The sequence below is a fragment of the Dromiciops gliroides genome, chromosome 2, assembly GCF_019393635.1.
Source record: "Dromiciops gliroides isolate mDroGli1 chromosome 2, mDroGli1.pri, whole genome shotgun sequence".
In the NCBI taxonomy this organism is placed as follows: Eukaryota; Metazoa; Chordata; class Mammalia; order Microbiotheria; family Microbiotheriidae; genus Dromiciops; species Dromiciops gliroides.
The window spans coordinates 61,677,356-61,695,276 of NC_057862.1; the positions used below are offsets into that span (position 1 = coordinate 61,677,356).

Sequence of the window (17,921 nt, forward strand, 5' to 3'; positions counted from 1 at the left end):
ACCACAAATTATATGTGAAGCCACGGATCCCTATTAGGTATAATTTCCTTTTTAAAAAAGGCTACAGGGGCAGCTAGATGGCGCAGTGGATAAGAGCACCGGCCCTGGAGTCAGGAGTACCTGAGTTCAAATCCGGCCTCAGACACTTAACACTTACTAGCTGTGTGACCCTGGGCAAGTCACTTAACCCCAATTGCCTCACTAAAATAAAAAAAAAAGGCTACAAAAAGAAAGAAAAAATAGGCTACAAAAATTCAATACCTTACTTTCAAAGCTGTCCTACCCATTTATGTTTTCTTCTGAACTTCTTTTTCTTCTCTTTTGGGCATTTTAAAATGCTTTGATGACCTTTTTTCTTTTTTTGTAAGCAGCACTGTCACCAGAATCCCTTTCTACTCCTCTTTCTTCCCATTGAAAAAGAGAAAAACAAAGCTCTTGTAATGTCACCAATAACCATAGTCAAGGAAAACAAATGCACACATTTGCTATGTTTGAAATATATTCTCACTCTGCACCTTGAGTCCATCACCTGTCTGTTAGGAGTTGGGTAACATGCTTCATCAGTGACCTTCTGGAATCATGATTGATCATTGACAGATCAGAATTCTTGGGTCTTTCAAAGTTTTTCTTTACAAGTTACTTTGTACTGCATACAGGATTCTACTGGTTCTGCTCACTTTACTTTGCATCACTTCATACAAGTCTTCTCAGATTTTTCTGAAATAATCCTTTTTATTATTTCTTACAGTGCAGCTATCTTCCATTACATTCATATATCATAATTTATTCAGTAATTCTCCCAATTGTTGGAACCCTCCATAATTTCTAGTTCTTTGCTACATCAAGAAGAGCTGCTATAAATAGTTTCATATACATTGGGACCTTTTTCTCTTCCTATAATCTCATAGGGAGATAAGCCTAGTTAGTGATATGGCTGAGTCAAAGGTCACATACAGTTTTTGTGACTTTATAGGCATAGTTCCAAATTGCTTTTCAGAATGACTAGACCAAGTACAGCTCTACCAACAGTGCACTGGTGTGTCTGCCTTCCCATAGTTCTCCCAACAATTATAATTTTCCACTTTTATCATCTTTGTCAGCCTGATGAGTGTGCGGCAGAACACCAGAATTACTTTAATTTGCATTTTTCTAGTTATTAGTGATTTTCAGCATTTCTTCACATTTTTGATACTTTGGATTTGTCCCTTTGGAAACCAGTTGTTTGTGTCCTTTAGTCATTGATCTATTGGAAAATGATGCTTGTTCTTATTTGAATCAGTTATATTCTTTAGAAAAAAGTTTAACTGATGCTTAGTGTGTGTTTTGCATCACTGGTACTTCAAAGATATCTCTCTCCTCTTAGGACTCTCCAGCGTAATGAAGAAGAGTTGAGCAGAACAAAAGTGGCATTCTTTGGGTTATTTAGACAGATTATTTGATAGAAGGAAAGCAGTATGGTATCATGGATGAAGGCTGGACTGGACTCATAGCCAGGAAGAACTGAGTTTAAGTCCCTCCTTCGGTACTAGCTGGGCAAAGAAGAAAACCAGCATTGATTATCTGCTAGGTGCTAGGTGCTATGCTAATCATTGCAATTATTATCTCATTTATCTTTAACCCTGGGAGATGGGTACTATTATTATCTCCATTTTACAGTTGAGGAAACTGAGATAGGCATAGGTCGAGTGACTTGCTCAGGGTCAGATTTGAATTCAGATCTTTCTGACTCCAGGACTAGCACTCTATCTTTGCCACTAGTTTCCTCAGCCAATCATATAATCTCTCAGCCAATGTTCTAGGCATGTCTCTAAGATCATATAAGAGAAGATTCACTGGTTGAAGAACTTTCTTCATCTCAGAGTTGCCAAGGTGATCACAGATCCAGTCCCTATCTTATGTCATGGAAGCTTTTAGCAATTTCATGCAATCATGTGTCACTTGAGGGGATGGAAACATTTGAGCCCAAGTTCTGATTTTTTTTTTTTTCAGTTTCTCAGTATGTCATGGGGAAGGAAAGCAGCTAACCACAAACTGAGGAGCCTGGGCTGTGCTGCTCTAAGGCAAGGCCAAGGGCTTGGAGGAGCAAACTGGTTGTTGACATTTGTAAATGGCGGGTGGGGGAAGGGGAAGGAGAAACAGACACACAGCAGGAGCAGTAAAGAGTTTTCTCCTTCTAAAAATGGTTTCATGCTTCCACCCATGTAAGATGTAAACTATCTCTGTTAGGTGATGGTTAGTTTGCAGCCACACTTCCTAGTTGAATATAAACTTCCTGAAGGCAGGGAATCTTGTTTGATATCAAATGAGACCAAATGAGATAATATTCATGAGGCACTTAGCATAGTGCCTAGCACTCAGGAAGTGTTTAATATATATGCTTTCCCCCTGCCCTTCCCTTCCCACTCCATATACACACCTTTTATCTTTGTAGCATCAGTATGTAGCAGAGTTCCTTGCACATAGTTGGTGATAGTTAATTAATAAATAGATGCTTAGTTAATAAATGTTTGGATCAGGTTAGATTTTGTTTTGTGATTTTATATTTATGTCATAGTACAGTGTTATATTACACTATCTAGTTCATAATCACATCATTTGGGAACCAATTGAAGGGAATATTTCACTTGAATGTTGAGGCCAGAGGGAAACACTGGGGAAGACATAATATATCTGAGACTGTCTCGTGGGAGAAAGAAAATAGACTGTTTCCAGATTGTCCCAGAAGGCAGAACTAAAGCTAGCAGTTAAAGTTCTGGGGAAATTTATTTTGCCTCAATGTAAAGGATAGTTCTAATTTCCTACCCATTCAAGAATCTCTTCTACATCAGCTGACCTACTAGCTGTTCTCTAAATTCATTGTTCTCTATACAAAGGTGCAGAAGTGGGAGATGAGGAACTATTGTTTACATTGAGGCAAAATAAATTTCTCTGAAACTTTACTGCCCACTAGGTCAGTTGACATAGAAAATATTCCTGAAGGGTTAGGAGATTGGACCCTAAAGTCCCTTCCAACTTTCTGAATCTTCTAGTGAAAACTATACTAGACTTAGGATCAGATGCCCTTTGCTGGAGTCTTACTGTCCCTCATTAAAATCTGTATGGTTTTGGCCAAGTACACGCTGAGTCTCAATTTCCTCAGTTGTACAATGGGAATAATATGATCTGTTTCACAAGATTGTTGAGAAGATCAAATGGAATAATATATAGAAAGCACCATATAAGACAGGTAATGTTGTCATTATCCTTTTCAACTTGGGGATTGCTTTAGGCCAGAGGTCATTTTTCCTATTTTCTTACAACACCTAGCACCATGCTAGGTGCATAGTAGGTATCTATTGAGCTAAGTTATAATCAAAAGTCATTCTCTTTGGGAGCCAATGGAGCTTCAAATGAATCAACATTCCAGGTTCCAAGTGCCAATCGTCAGAAAATCTTTGTCATAACCCATTTCAAGTGATCTATAGAAGGCTAGCTTATTTCAGTCTATTGATTTTCCCTTACTTAGCTAGACAGTTCATGATCAGCAGAGAGTAGGGGTTGGGGAATGAGTTGGAACAGGGGTCAAATATCCTTCACTGATAAGAGTTATCATTTGACCATCCTGCTGCTGATGGGAAGTGGGCAGGGAACGGGAAAGTTATGGAGAGAACTCCAGTGAAACAAAGACAAAATCTGACTTCAATCATGGCTGACTCAAAACCAAAAAAGACAGAATCAAGATAAAATAAGAGAATGTTAGAGATGGAGGAGACAGCAGAGATAATTTACTTTAGGGATTCTTAACTTGGGATCCATGGATGGATTTCAGGGGGTCAATAAACTTGGTTGGCAAAAGTACATCTTTATTTCAATGTAATTGGTTCCCTTTGTAGTTCTATGTATTTATTTTTTGCATTTTGGACACATTCTTCTGAGAAGGTGTCCATACACTTTCTAGACCACCAATGGGATTTGTGACACAACAAAGATTGAGAGCCCCTGCTCTTGTCCATTGTTCTTATTTTGCAGATGAGGAAATGGAGAAAAATGTTATCTTTACATTTATTATGGAGTATGAGCACTTCAGCAGGAAGTGATAACATTAGAAAGACCCCACTGACTGAACTAGGGAACTTGTGGGCACATTTAGTCTGTTGGTTCCCCCAGTGCAGTGGTTCTCTAAGGGTTTGGTGTTCGGATTATTTAAGGGAGAGCCTGAGACCCCAGAGATGATCTTAATAATAGCTAGCATTTATATGGTTCTTTGGGGTTTACAATCAACTTTTTTTTTTGCATTTCTTTTTATTTATTTTTTTCCGTTACATGGAAAGATAGTTCTCAACTTTTGTTTATACAAGCTTTCCAATTTCAGATTTTTCTCCCTCCCTCCCCTCCCTCCCCCCTCCCCTAGATAGCAGGTAATCTGATATAGGATATATATATATATATATGTATATACATACATAATAACATTAATCCTATTTCTGCATTAGTCATGTTATAAGAGAAAAATCAGAGCAATGATGAAAAACCTCAAAATAGAAAAAAACAACAGCACCAAAAACAAAAGAAATAGTATGGTTCATTCAGCATCTATACTCCACAGTTCTTTTTTTTCTTGGATTTGGAGATCCTCTTCTATCATGAGTTCCCTGGAACTCTTCTGTACCATTGCATTGGTGAGAAGAATATAGTCCATCACAGTAGATCAACACTCAATGTTGATGATACTGTGTACAATGTTCTTCTGGTTCTGCTCATCTCACTCATCATCAGCCCACGAAAGACCCTCCAGGTTTCTCTGAACTCCTCCTGCTCATCGTTTCTTACATCACAATAGTATTCCATTGTATTCATATACCACAACTTGTCCAGTCATTCCCCAATGGATGGGCATCCCCTCAACTTCCAATTCCTTGCCACCACATAAAGAGCAGCTATAAATATTTTTATACATGTGGGTCCCTTTCCCCTTTCCATGATTTCTTTGGGAAAAAGACCCAAAAGTGGTATTGCTGGGTCAAAGGGTATGCACAGCTTTATTGCCCTTTGGGCATAATTCCAAATTGCTCTCCAGAATGGTTGGATCAGTTCACAGCTCCACCAACAATGCATTAGTGTTCCAATTTTCCCACAGCTTCTCCAACATTTATTATTTTCCTTTTTTGTCATTTTAGCCAATCTGATAGGTGTCAGGTGGTACCTCAGAGTTGTTTTAATTTGCATCTCTCTAATCAATAGTGATTTAGAGCATTTTTTCATATGGGAATAGATAGCTTTGGTTTCTTCATCAGAAAACTGCCTGTTCATATCCTTTGACCATTTCTCAATTGGGGAATGTCTTGGATTCTTATACATTTGTACAATCAACTTTTACATACATCATCTCATTTTATCCTCACAACAACTCTGGGAGGTGGATGCTGTTATTATTATCCCTATTTAACAGATAAGAAAATTGAGGCAGGAGGAGGTTAAGAGATTTATCCAGGGTCATCCAGATAGCAAGTATTTAAAGTCACATTTAAATTCAGTCCAGTGCTTTGTGCACTGGGAATAAAAACTAAAAACCTCAGTGGAATTCATGCGAAGATTGGTTCTGTTTTGAGAGACAGAAGATAAAGTGCTGGACTTGCAGAGAGGAAGACCTTAGTGATTTCATAGAGGGGAGAACACTCACAGTTGGAGGGGAGGGAATCAGGAAATGAAGAGGGGGCACCTGGGCGGAACCTTGAAGGGAGAAAGAGATTTCAAGGTGGCTCCAAGGGGATAGACTGGGTTTAGTCTGAAACTGAGACACTCTGGATTTGCAGAACCATATAGGGACTTGGCCAGTAGTAAATTACAGAAGACAGGGAAGGAGCATGACATTTTTTTAAAGCTTATTTTTCTATCATGTGATGTTGAGAGTTGGTGGGTGGGTAGGAGATCTTCCAAGGAAGAAAGGAAGATTGGGGAGGGGGAGAATGGGAGAAAGTTAAGTGAATGTTTACTGGCAACTGGCCATTAAATACATTTCCCCCTGACTACTTCAGTCCTCAATAATCTTTCCGTCCTCTGGAATCATAAGCATTTATTGTTTGTCCCACTTGTCTGACACTTGGCAAAGACTGCTGCATGATATTTCCTGTATAATTATTTAACTTTCAGATGTACGAGCCTTATAGCCATAGCTTGACTGCAACCTCAAGAGAAGGAACGTGGGGTAATGGAAAGAACAGTGAATTTCAAGTCCTGTATTTGCCATTTATTAACTACGTGACTTTGGATAATCCCTTAATTTCTCTGAACCTCGACTTCCTCATCTATAAAATGGGCATACAAAGCCTTGTGCTACTTACTTCACAAGGTGGTGATGAGGATAAATTGAGGTAATGCCCATCAAGGATTTTGTGATGGGAAAATGCTCTGAAAATGTGCTCTCCTTATTGTTGCTGTTGTTCTTTTAGCAAAAGTTTATGATGGGGGCAGCTAGGTGGCGCAGTGGATACAGCACCGGCCCTGGAGTCAGGAGTACCTGGGTTCGAATCCGGCCTCAGACACTTAACACTTACTAGCTGTGTGACCCTGGGCAAGTCACTTAACCCCAATTGCCTCACTAAAAAAAAAAAAAAAGTTTATGATGGACCATTACATACTAGGCACTGTGTTAGATGCTAGTGGAACAAACCCAGAAACCAGCCTCTACCTTCAAGGAGCTTATATTCTACTGGTTATGTGTGTAAAGGGCATTTATGGAGGGAGCGAGTGCCAACAATTAGGAGGGTCAGAAAAGGCTGTATGTAAGAATTGGCACTTGGGCTGAGCCCTAAAGGAAGCTAAGGATTCCAAAAGGTGAAAGTGAGGAGGGAAGTGCTTAAGGCAGGTGGGGAGAGCCAGGGCCAAGGCATGGAGGCACAAGGTAGAAATGTTCAGTTTAGAGCACAGAGCACAGTGAGTTGGTGAGTTTGGCTGGAACAGAGAATGTGTGAAGGTGAAATGATCCCAGGACAGGGGTCCTGCAGCCTAAGAAGCCTGTCTGCTGAGTACTTCCCACAGGGTCAGTATTCCTGTGTATCCACCCCTGTGAGCCCATCAGAGACAGTGATCAAGAAGTACTTGTGAATTAGATGAATGGATGGTGGCATGGTGCACTGAGCTCTGGGTCTGAGTCAAGAAGACCTAAACTCAAATCCAGCCTTAGATTCTTACTAGCTGTGTAACCTTGGGGAAGTCACCTAACCTCTAATTGCCTTGGTTTCCTCAATTGTAAAATGAAGATAATAATAATACCTGCCTGCCAGGGTTGTTGTGAGGCTCAAATGAGCTAATATTTGTAAAGTTCTTAGCAAGTGCCAGGCAGATAGTAAGTGCTATATAAATACTGGCTATTGCGATGATGACGTTGATAAACTGTCTCCAGGTTGATCTTCCACTTTCCCAGCCCTGCAGGAGAAGTCCCTATCTCCCCCCAACCTCATCCCCCCCTCCTTCCCTCAGCCTTCCCTTCCTCTGAGGTAGTTACGGAGGGTTTCAGACAATCAGAGTTGAGGTGGCAGGGCTGGTTGTGGATCCTTGGGATCCTCTTTGGCCAAGTTTACTCCAAGGGCCCAGGCTCCCTTTTGGGGGAAGGCAGATGAGCCCTGCTGATTTCCTCCAGGGCTTTTGTGTGTGAGTCAGCCTACGGAAGTTGCATTCATTTATTTTAATTTAAACAGGACCAATCTCATCTTGGAAAGTATCATTGCAGGCTCTGTGCCTCTCTTTCATTTTGACTTTATGTTCTGGAGAAAAGGGGGAGGGGGTGGCAGCATATTGAATTCGATGTTTGCAGCCTTTGCTCCTCATTGTCTTTTTTTTTCCAGAGGAAGCAATGGGGGAAATTTACTGGCTTGTCAGTGAAGCCATTGCTCATCCCCGGTCCAGAAAGGAAAAGAGAGAGAGCACAAATTCATAGACAAAGTCTCAGGAAAGGAATAAATCATTCAGAAAACCTTTCCTCGAGAAATCATTGAAGCCTTACACTATCATTTTCTTTCTGGGTCCTCCCGTCAAATGCATCTTCCCAAGATGAAACAGGATCATATTTTTCTTTTTTTCTTGCTTTATTATTCTTCCAGCTGTTCACCAGCAGCTGTATAATAATTGTGGTATTGGCCTAAGGCAGGAGGAGATTGCATAGGAGATGAGGCAAAGGGGACAGGGTAGTTAATTCCTGATTATCTGAGGGCAGGACTTGCAGTAGGTGAATTATTTGGCATCTTTGTCTCTATTTGGATCAAAACTTCTTAAACTGAGGGTTGAGACCCCATATGGGGTCACATAACTCAGTGTGGGGATTTTGAAAAATTTGACACCAGTAAAAGGTTATGTATACTTATTTTATATGCCTATAGACCCAGGTTATATAAAAATTTCTTGGGCAAAAAGGGGTCACAAGTGGGGAAAGTTTAAGAAGCCCTGCTTTAGATCACTTCTTGCTAATCCTGTAGTCAGCCAGTAGAACAAGTAAAGTGATCAGTTAGAACTCAAATCAAGAGCCAGTAACTGATCATTTTTTTTCTGCCTAGGGCAAAAACAGTTGAGGAGGGGAATAGTCACCCCAGAAGAAGGGGAAGCTGTGTGGCCTGAGGTGGAAGGCAGGCCAAGGAGAGGGGTGCCTTGGTGATCGAGCACAGGAGCATAGTTTTAGAGCTAAAGGAGATTTTAGAAGCCATTGAGTTTACTCCCTTCATTTTACAAATGAAGAAAGTGGGGTCGTAGAGAAGTTAAGTGATTTGTTCCATGTCAGAAGCTTGTTAGTGTCCCAGGCTGCATTTGAGCCCAGATCTTACTGACTTCAAGTCCAGTGCCCTTTCTGTCATACCATGATGCCTCTAGGGGCAGAGGCTGCCCTGTATGGTCCTGTAGCTTGAGGACAAGGGTAGAGATGGTGATGCTATCAAGAGTAACCCTGGATGACTGACCTGGATCTCAAGGCCTCAGACCAAAGTCTGCTTTGCTCCAAGCCATTTGCCCTGTGTTATGTATGGTTCTGAGTGATGCCGTTTATTTATAACCCTGGTAAAAGATTAGATGGTGAAAAAATTTTAATTTTTGGCTCAAATGAATGTTTTTGTCACAGTGGGGTTAATTATTGGTGCTATGTTGGTCCTCTACTATTATATATAATTGAAAACTGGCTGCTTCCACACACACACACACACACACACACACACACACGAATATTCCATGAACACTGTTGGTTTTGCCACTTCAAATGCCTAGGTTGGGTTGGTTCCTCTTAGGAAGCCAAACCTATAATTCTTTTTTTTTTTTAATTAAAAAAAATTATTTATTTATTTATTCATTCATTCATTTATTGCAGGGCAATGAGGGTTAAGTGATTTGCCCAGGGTCACACAGCTAGTAAGTGTCAAGTGTCTGAGACCGGATTTAAACTCAGGTCCTCCTGAATCCAGGGCCAGTGTTCTATCTACTCTGCCACTTAGCCGGCCCAAACCTATAATTCTGATAGCTGATGTGAGGCACCACTCAGGTGTCTTAGAGGCTAGGTTTATTCCAGATAAGGAAGAGAGGAAACATTGAGATGAAAGAGTGAGAAAGAAGATTGAAGAACAATTGAAAGACAAAAGAGAGTGAAGTCCAAGATGTAGCCAATTATATTTTCTTTCTCTCTAGAAATATAATAAGAATAATATTAGCATGCACTTATATTCAAAAGCTTAGAATGGAGAAAGGGCAAAGTCCTAGAAAAGAAAAAAAAAGAGGGTGGGAAGACAACCTAACATTGTCCTGAGATTTAAGGCAGAATTCCCCAAAGAGACAAACAAAAATACTGGGATTCTGCAACAGCAGAATGTTTAAATGTTATGGAAGTATTCATATAAAAGGACAATAAAGTGGTGGAGAAGTAATATGGGAACCAAAGACTAATTTTGTGACAGAATTGCTAAGGGCTGTCCTCTGTAGTACCTTTGTCTTGGAATGACAGGTAGGAAGTTCATGTTGCAGTTTGAGTAAGAACATGATATATGGTGCAGATCATTGAAGTCAAACTCAAATAAAAGGGGGGTGGCACTTGCCACTAATCCCTACATAAGGATCCCTGTGGGCTGCCAATTGATTTATTTTAAACATGTAATGTTATCTATGTTTTATTGTATTTTTATTTATTTTGTTAAATATTTCTCAATTATATTTTAATCTGGTTCAGGTATACTCGGGTGGGTTGTGGGCCACATGCACCCCAAGACTAAGACATCTCTAGTCTAAATATTATGAGGAGATAGATGGTTCAGTGGATATAAAATGGGGTTGGAGTCAGAAAGACTCATTTTCCTGAGTTCAGATGTTGCTTCTAACACTTAATTGGCTGTGTGATCCTGGGCAAGTCACTTCAACCTGTTTGCTTCAGTTTGCTCATTTGCAAAATGAGCTAGAGAGGGGCAGCTAGGTGGCGCAGTGGATAGAGCACCAGCCCTGGAGTCAGGAGTACCTAAGTTCAAATCCAGCCCCAGACACTTAACACTTACTAGTTGTGTGACCCTGGGCAAGTCACTTAACCCCAATTGCCTCACTAACAAAACAAAACAAAACAAAACAAAAGAATGAGCTGGAGAAGGAAATGGCAAACTACTCTAGAATCTTTACCCCAAATGGGGTCATGAAGAGTCAGACATGACTGAACAGCAATATGTATGTATAAGTGTGTTTGTACATATATATATATATACACACACATACATACACGCATATACAGTACTTAGATATTTTATGATGGTAAATTAGGCCATGACTAAAATGAACAAATGAACTATATATATATATATATATATATATATATATATATATATACACACACACACACACACACACACACACACACACAATACATTCTAATATTGACAGAGGATAGAACACTGGACCTGGAGTCAGGAAGACCCGAGTTCAAATGTAGCCTTAGATACATACAAGCTGTGTAACTCTGGGCAAGTCACTTTACCCTGTTTGCCTCAGTTTTTCCTCATCTGTAAAATGAACTGGAAAAGGAAATGACAATCACTCCAGTGTCTTTGCCAAGAAAACTCAAGATAGGGTCATGAAGAGTCAGACAAGACTGAAAACAATGGAACAACAGGTGTTGGTTTTGGAGTCAGAGCACCTGGGTTTCCATCCTGGCTCTTCTATCTGTGTGGGTAATTTCAGTTGTATGAAGGCAGACTTTATGATCACTGAGGTTGGACTATATGGTAGCTCAGTTCCCTTCTTGCTCAAAGACATCCATGGATTTATATGTGGACAGATTTCAGGAGACCTGTGAATTTGAGTGGAAAAAAAAATGAAATCTTGATTTTTACTAACCTCGAACTGAAATTAAGCATTTCCTTCAAATGTGAATATAGACAATAAACCACAGTAGGATTAGGCCCTACCAGAATGTCAGAGGGGTCCAAGGCACCCAAAAAGTGAAGAGCCTCTGCTTTAAAACTATGATGTTCATTTCCACAGCATCCCCTCCATGTTGGTGATGTTTCTTTCTCACCCAAATGCAGGTTGCTTTGCTGGTCAAATCACCCCATGATTAGGCACTTAAGAAAATACTCCCCTCAGCATTTTTAAAGGCTTTAACATCTGTTGGCAGGCAGCAGCAGGGCTGACCTGAAGAATAATGAATACAAATTGGATGACTCTAGTAGAATTTATTAAGATTAGATATCATAGCAGTTTACAGGCCTAAGTGCTGGACAGGGTGAGAGAAATCCTTTAACCCCTTCATTTTATAGTGGAGAAAGCTGAGAGAATTTGTGTCTCAGCTAAGTTTGCTCTGGAAACAGTCTTGGGATTGGGACTCAGGCCTTCTGACTCCAAATTCAGTGGTGGGCTTTTCCCTGTGTGACACTCTCTTTTCCCTCTTTGACTGGAGAAGAGTACAAAGGTCCAACTCTGTTCCTGAGATGCCTTTGAGATGGTCTGGCCTTGTGCCAGGCCTCTCTATCAACAGACTAGAGGGAGGGCTGATGGTGGCCGTGACTGTTGGACAGAGGGTTTTAGGTGACAAGTTAGCCAGGTTTGTCTTCCAACTCTTTGTTTTGCACTTAAAATTTGTGTTTGCCTTTTACAAAATACATACATATGTATATACAGACATATGTATATGTACCTGCTTTATCATTGTTTAGTTGTTTAGTTGTGTCCAACTCTTGGTGACTTCCATGGACCAAATTATGTCAATACTGTCCATGGGCTTTTCTTGGCAAAGGGACTGGAGTGGTTCTCCATTTCCTTTTCTAGCTCATTTTACAGATGAGCAAACTGAGGCAAAAAGGGTACAGTGATTTGCCCAATGTCATATAGCCATTAAGTGACTGAGGTCAGACACTCAGGTCTTCCCACCTCCAAGCCTAGTGCTCTACACACTGAAGCCATCTAGTTGCCTCAGCTAGCTACCTGATATACACCAATAAACCTGAACATATCCTTACCGAAAGAGAAGATTGTATGTGAAATGGTGAACCTATTATAGCTTCTTCTTCTTCTTTTTTTTGTGGGGCAATGAGGGTTAAGTGACTTGCCCAGGGCCAAGGTGCTTTATTCACTGTGCCACCTAGCTGCCCTCTATAGCTTCTTATTCTTCTTTTCATTTTTTGGTGGGGCAGTGAGGGTTAAGTGACTTGCCCCAGGGTCACATTGCTAGTAAGTGTCAAGTGTCTGAGGCTGGATTTGAACTCAGGTAGGTCTTCTTGACTCCAGGGCCAGTGATCTATCCACTTGGACACCTAGCTGCCCCAGAAACCTCCTTTGTTATCAGGCTTCTGGAATACTGATGGGTCAGAGTTTGCAAGTCTTTTTAGGTTGTTTTCCTACACAATAGTGTTAGGGACCACACGTGTGATTTCTTTGGGATAGGGAACTCCTGGGTGAGGAAATTCCCTCCACCACTGTAGGTCAGCAACTCTTCTGCAACTTATCATCCTATTAAGAAGCACTAGAAGATCACTAAATGGTTAAGTGGCTTGCCCAGGGTCACATAGATAAGCATATTTCAGAGGCAAGGCTTAAACCCTTCCTGGCTCCAAACTCAGTTCTATCTGGGACACTGTGCTGCCTCTACTTCTTAATATCATAGGGATAATAGAGAGAGTGGATGTGCCAATGAACAGCTCTTATATGTCTTCATTTTGAGGGATTTTTTTGTTCATTGCTGTATGAGGAAGGGCTTGGTCTGCCACCACTGCAGGTGTTTGTGTGGCAGATAGAGAATCTCTGCTTAATATTGTAGAGGAAATTCACTATGTGAATGATGGTTAGGCCAGGTAATTTTGAGGATCCTTTCTGACTCTAAGCCTGGGATTCAATTCAGCCTAAATTCCTGATTCCAGCTTCCCAGGGAACAGAGAAACTTGACAAGATTGTATTAATAATTCCTCATTCTGGTTGGTGGCAGGGCACAGGACAGGAGCCGAATTTCTGAGAGGAGGGTTTCTCTACACTTGCCACTCCAGCCTCCAATCTCAAGGAAAGAACTCTGGGGGCGTTGATTAGACTGGGGAATTATTATTATTATTATTATTATTATTATTATTATTATTTACTACCACCACCACCACCACCACCACCGTGTGGGACAAAAGATCACTTACTCAAAATGAATACTTGGAGTCAGAAAGTTAAAGAAAAAAAAAGTTTAATTTCTTTCTCGAGAAAGAGGCACATACCTGTGTATGGTGGGTGCGGGCCCACTAGTTCAGAAACAAAGGATTATATGTGATTCTAACACAATACCCCCTCCCACCTCTGTCCGACTCCCACTGTCTGGTCCTCAGGACTTACAATCTGTACTCTACATTTAACCCAATCAGAGAATGGCATGACATATAGAATACTCTGATCACGAGCTGACAATGAGCTCAAGCTGGGGGGATGGAGCAGCTAAGATTTATGGTAGAGGCAGCATGTCCCTGAAGTTACACAATGGCAGAATGTAAGCTAGAAGCTAAGGAAATAACAAAATATATGACCAGGATATGGTTCCTCTGAGAAAAACACACCATGTTATCTCTCGAACTACTACAACTACTACTACAACTGCTGCTGTTGCTGCTGCTACTGCTACCATCACCACGACCCCCCCCCCAACCCATCACCGCTGATGAGAAGGCAAAGCAAGGCTCCTCTGAATTGAACTGAGTACGGTCCCATGCAAATAGTTGGAAAACCTCTCATAATTACCTCTCTTTCAAAATCAAATTCACTCTTTTTATGGATGAAATCACTCAGTCCTAGGGATGACAGGGTCCAGGACACACTTTCTTTCAGACTCTGGGGTTAGAAGCTCACCTCCTGGGGATGAACCCCAGAGAGCAAAGGGCAGAAGCCTTGATGCATACAAAGCTGTCGAGTCTGGGGAGGGGACCTTTCTTTCTTTTTCTTTCCTCCACTTCTAGTCCTCTTCATGCAGAAAGTCATCTTTCTGCTTTTACTTTGCAAGTGTAAAGAATGAAGCCTGTTTAAACCTGTAACTTCCCAGCTTGCCTGAACCTGTTGGAACCCAAGGAAATGTAAACTTCAGTGGCTTCTACCAATAGAGACCCACAGCTGGGCACAGGCTTACCTTCCCTATGCCAGCTTTCATCTACAAGATAATACCAACTTTGGGATTCTTATCTTACCAGCCTGCATCCTTCCTTTTCTGACTGTTGTTTTTTGGGGGCTATGGGGAAAGATGCCAAGGGGCTCTGCATCCTCTCCCCTTTCCCAGGGAGCAAAGTACCATGACCCTAAAGGGGTAACCTGGGGCTGCAGACTGAGGGCCTAATAGAACTGTACTTAGAGAGTTCAAAAGTTGAGATCCAGCAGGATTGGAAAGTTTATTCATTCATGTCCCCTGAGGGAAATGAAGGGGAACAATTATTATTAGATGATATTTACTCAAAGGAAAGACTGAAGATGGCTTAGTTTGGTTTGCAAATCAAATGACACAAATCAGCCTCACAGAATAGCCCAGAGCCCAAAAGAAATTAGACCTCTTCTAAAAGAAATCAGCCTTTGGGCATTAAACTTCTCTGGGTTTTGTTTTCCTCATCTCAAATATGAAGGGATTTGTTTGGATAATCTATGAAATTCCTTCCAGATTTGAAAGTCTATATTTCAAAGTGAGACTTTTAGTAGCATCTTCAAGTATCTCCAGTCTGTTCTCCCTTCTCTTCCCTCAAGAAATTGATTATTAATAATTATTTTCTCACAGATTCAAATGACACAAGCATTGATTAACCCCCCACTTTATGCTGAGCACTATGTAACATGCTGGAGGACATAGATAAGACACAAGGCTTACCAATTAGCTGGGGAATATGACACAACCTCATAACTCTAATTCAAAATTTTGTCTGGACCTATGATTTCATCAGTGTCAGGAGCATCCAGATGAAAAAGCAATGCAGATGGGCAACTGTTCTGTAGCTTCTGATCTTAGAGAGTTGTCTAGGGGTGCTGAGGGATTAAGTAATTCACCTGGTATGTATCAGAGGTATGGGAATTTGGCCCAGGTCATCCTGACCCTGATGTTCTATCCACTATTCAGTGCTGTCTTCTACAATGCAAAACATTAGTGCATAAAATAAGAGCACAGCGCTGTGCGAGTTCCAAGGACAAAAATGTAATTATTTCTTAAGGGAAGAGGGAACTTTCTGGGGGAGAGTACAGGTAGGGAATAGGGATAGAAATCAGGGGAAAAAAATCACTGAAATGGTGATGTCTGAATTGGAGTCTAATGGGTAGGTAGGATTTATATATATGAAGGGGGAGAAGGAAGACACATTAGGTGTTAAGGTGGGAGAGCACAGGTTTGGACAGGAGTGTAGTTTGATAGTATAAGGAAAAGGATTATTGTTTGTGAACTTTGGGACTTCCCAGGGAGTTGGGATTCATTATTATGATTTTGAGAGGATGACAATAAGCAATAACGATCCTATGTGACTGTGAAATTGTTGTGTTTTTTTCTATTTTGTTTTAGTGTTTTTTTGAGATTCCACATCATCCTATCTTTTTTTTTTCCCAGGGCAATGAGGGTTAAGTGGCTTGTCCAAGGTTACACAGCTAGTATGTGTCGAGTGTCTGAGGCTGGATTTGAACTCAGGTCCTTCTGAATCCAGGGCTGGTACTTTATCCACTGTGCCATCTAGCTGCCCCCAACATCATCCTATCTTGCCCAAGCTGGAGGTGCACTGCACACTCATGGGCCTAACTATAGGACTGATCAGCGTGGGAGCCTTGACCTGCTCCTTTTCTGACCTGGCTGATTTTCTGGGCACCCCACCCCTTTGAGGAACCTAGAACCATCCATCCCCCTCTCCTGGGGGCTCACATTATTGGATACCTGATCAGCATTGTGGGGGATTGGAAAAGACTTCTTTATAGAAGGCAGGATCTTTATCAATAGAGGGTCCACCCAAAATAATGGAGGTTTTTCCCACTTTCTCCTGACATTTGGGTTATTTCTGGATGGGTGTGGTCTCCTTTTTCCTCTAAGTAGACCTCAGAAAATGCCTTCTCATGGTCTGGAATGTATCTCAGTAGGCCAGAGAGGTGAAAGAGGAAGCAAATGTTCATCTGAACACCTAGTTATGGTGGCAGCACTGAAGAAGAGGAAAAGGCAGCCAAGAGTCAAACACAGCAACAGATCTCTAGATTTGGGGACCAAAGACCAGAGCCACTTTGCCTTGAAGAGGGGTTTAGTACTCAAGGAAGCTAATGATAATAACAACAATAGTTAATATACTCTTTATAAATACAAGTTATATTTACAAAATGCTTTCTTTGCAACAACCCCTTGAGACAGGTGTTCTGACAATTTTACAGATGAAGAGACAAGCTCAGAGAAGCTAAGTCTAGGTCAGGATTTGCTCTATGATTTTTTGACTCCAACATTAGTGCTGCTTCTATGGAGGAGAAAGCGGTGGCAGGAAAGAGCCTGGGAGATAGAGGTCCCCATCTAATGGTATGCTTCCCAGTGGAGAAGTTGGTCCTATTTGATGCTGACTCAGTTCATCAATGCCTAAAGCCTAGGGTGGGATCACAGAGCACATGCAAGCTGGGGGATAAGGTTGGAAAGATGGGATGGTGCCAGAGCATCTTTGAAGGTCTTTGGATGCAAAATTAATGAATTTGGATGTCATGTGGTAAGGCCAAAGGGTTTCAAGATGAGTGGTGACATGATCAGATCTTTGTATAAGGAAGATGAATCTAGTGGCAGGGTAAAGTATGGATTGGAGGAACCAGAGACTGGAGGCAAGAGGATCAATTAGAAAGTAATTATTGCAATAGTTCAGGCAAGTGATGATGAGGGCCTGATGATGGCTAAGAAAGGAAAAGACATATGCGAGAAGGACTGGAGACATTGGGTCAATAGGACTTGCCTATATGTAGAAGGTGAGTTGAAGATGTTTCAGACATGGTAATTGGAAGAATGGGAGTACCATTGAAAGAGATGAAGGTAGAGGGATGGGCAGGTTCTGGGAGAAAGAGGATAGTTTCTGGGTAGGGCAGCGACATGATGAAAGTGACATTTTAAAGAGATAATTTGACTGGGGTAGGCAAGAGAATCAGAACAGGGAGGGACTTAATAAAGAAGGAGGGAATACAATCTACCTACCCAGTGATAAAAACAGAATTTGTGCTACCTGTGTCCAAGGTCAGATGGACCCCAATGTCAAGGTGACATTCCTGGGACAACAGACTTACTATAGCCCACCAATATATAGAGAGTACTTAGGTGATGCTTTTCCTAATATAGATCATAAGCTATCACAGTGGCAAGATACAGCAGTGACCAGGAGCTTTAATTATCCAGACATCTGCTAGAAATCTCACTTGGCAAGATGTGATAAATTCTTGCCTTGCTAGCAATTTCATCTTGTACAATTCTGCATTCTATTCTGACCAATGAGAGAGAACTGATTGGA

The 17,921-nt window shown here is 41.1% G+C and overlaps 1 protein-coding gene across 1 annotated transcript in view; it reads left to right on the top strand.

The window, feature by feature from the left end:
* Nucleotides 1-17,921, top strand: part of LOC122739671 (heparan-alpha-glucosaminide N-acetyltransferase-like) — a 383,950-nt gene that overhangs the window by 43,446 nt on the left and 322,583 nt on the right. The window lies entirely within an intron of this gene.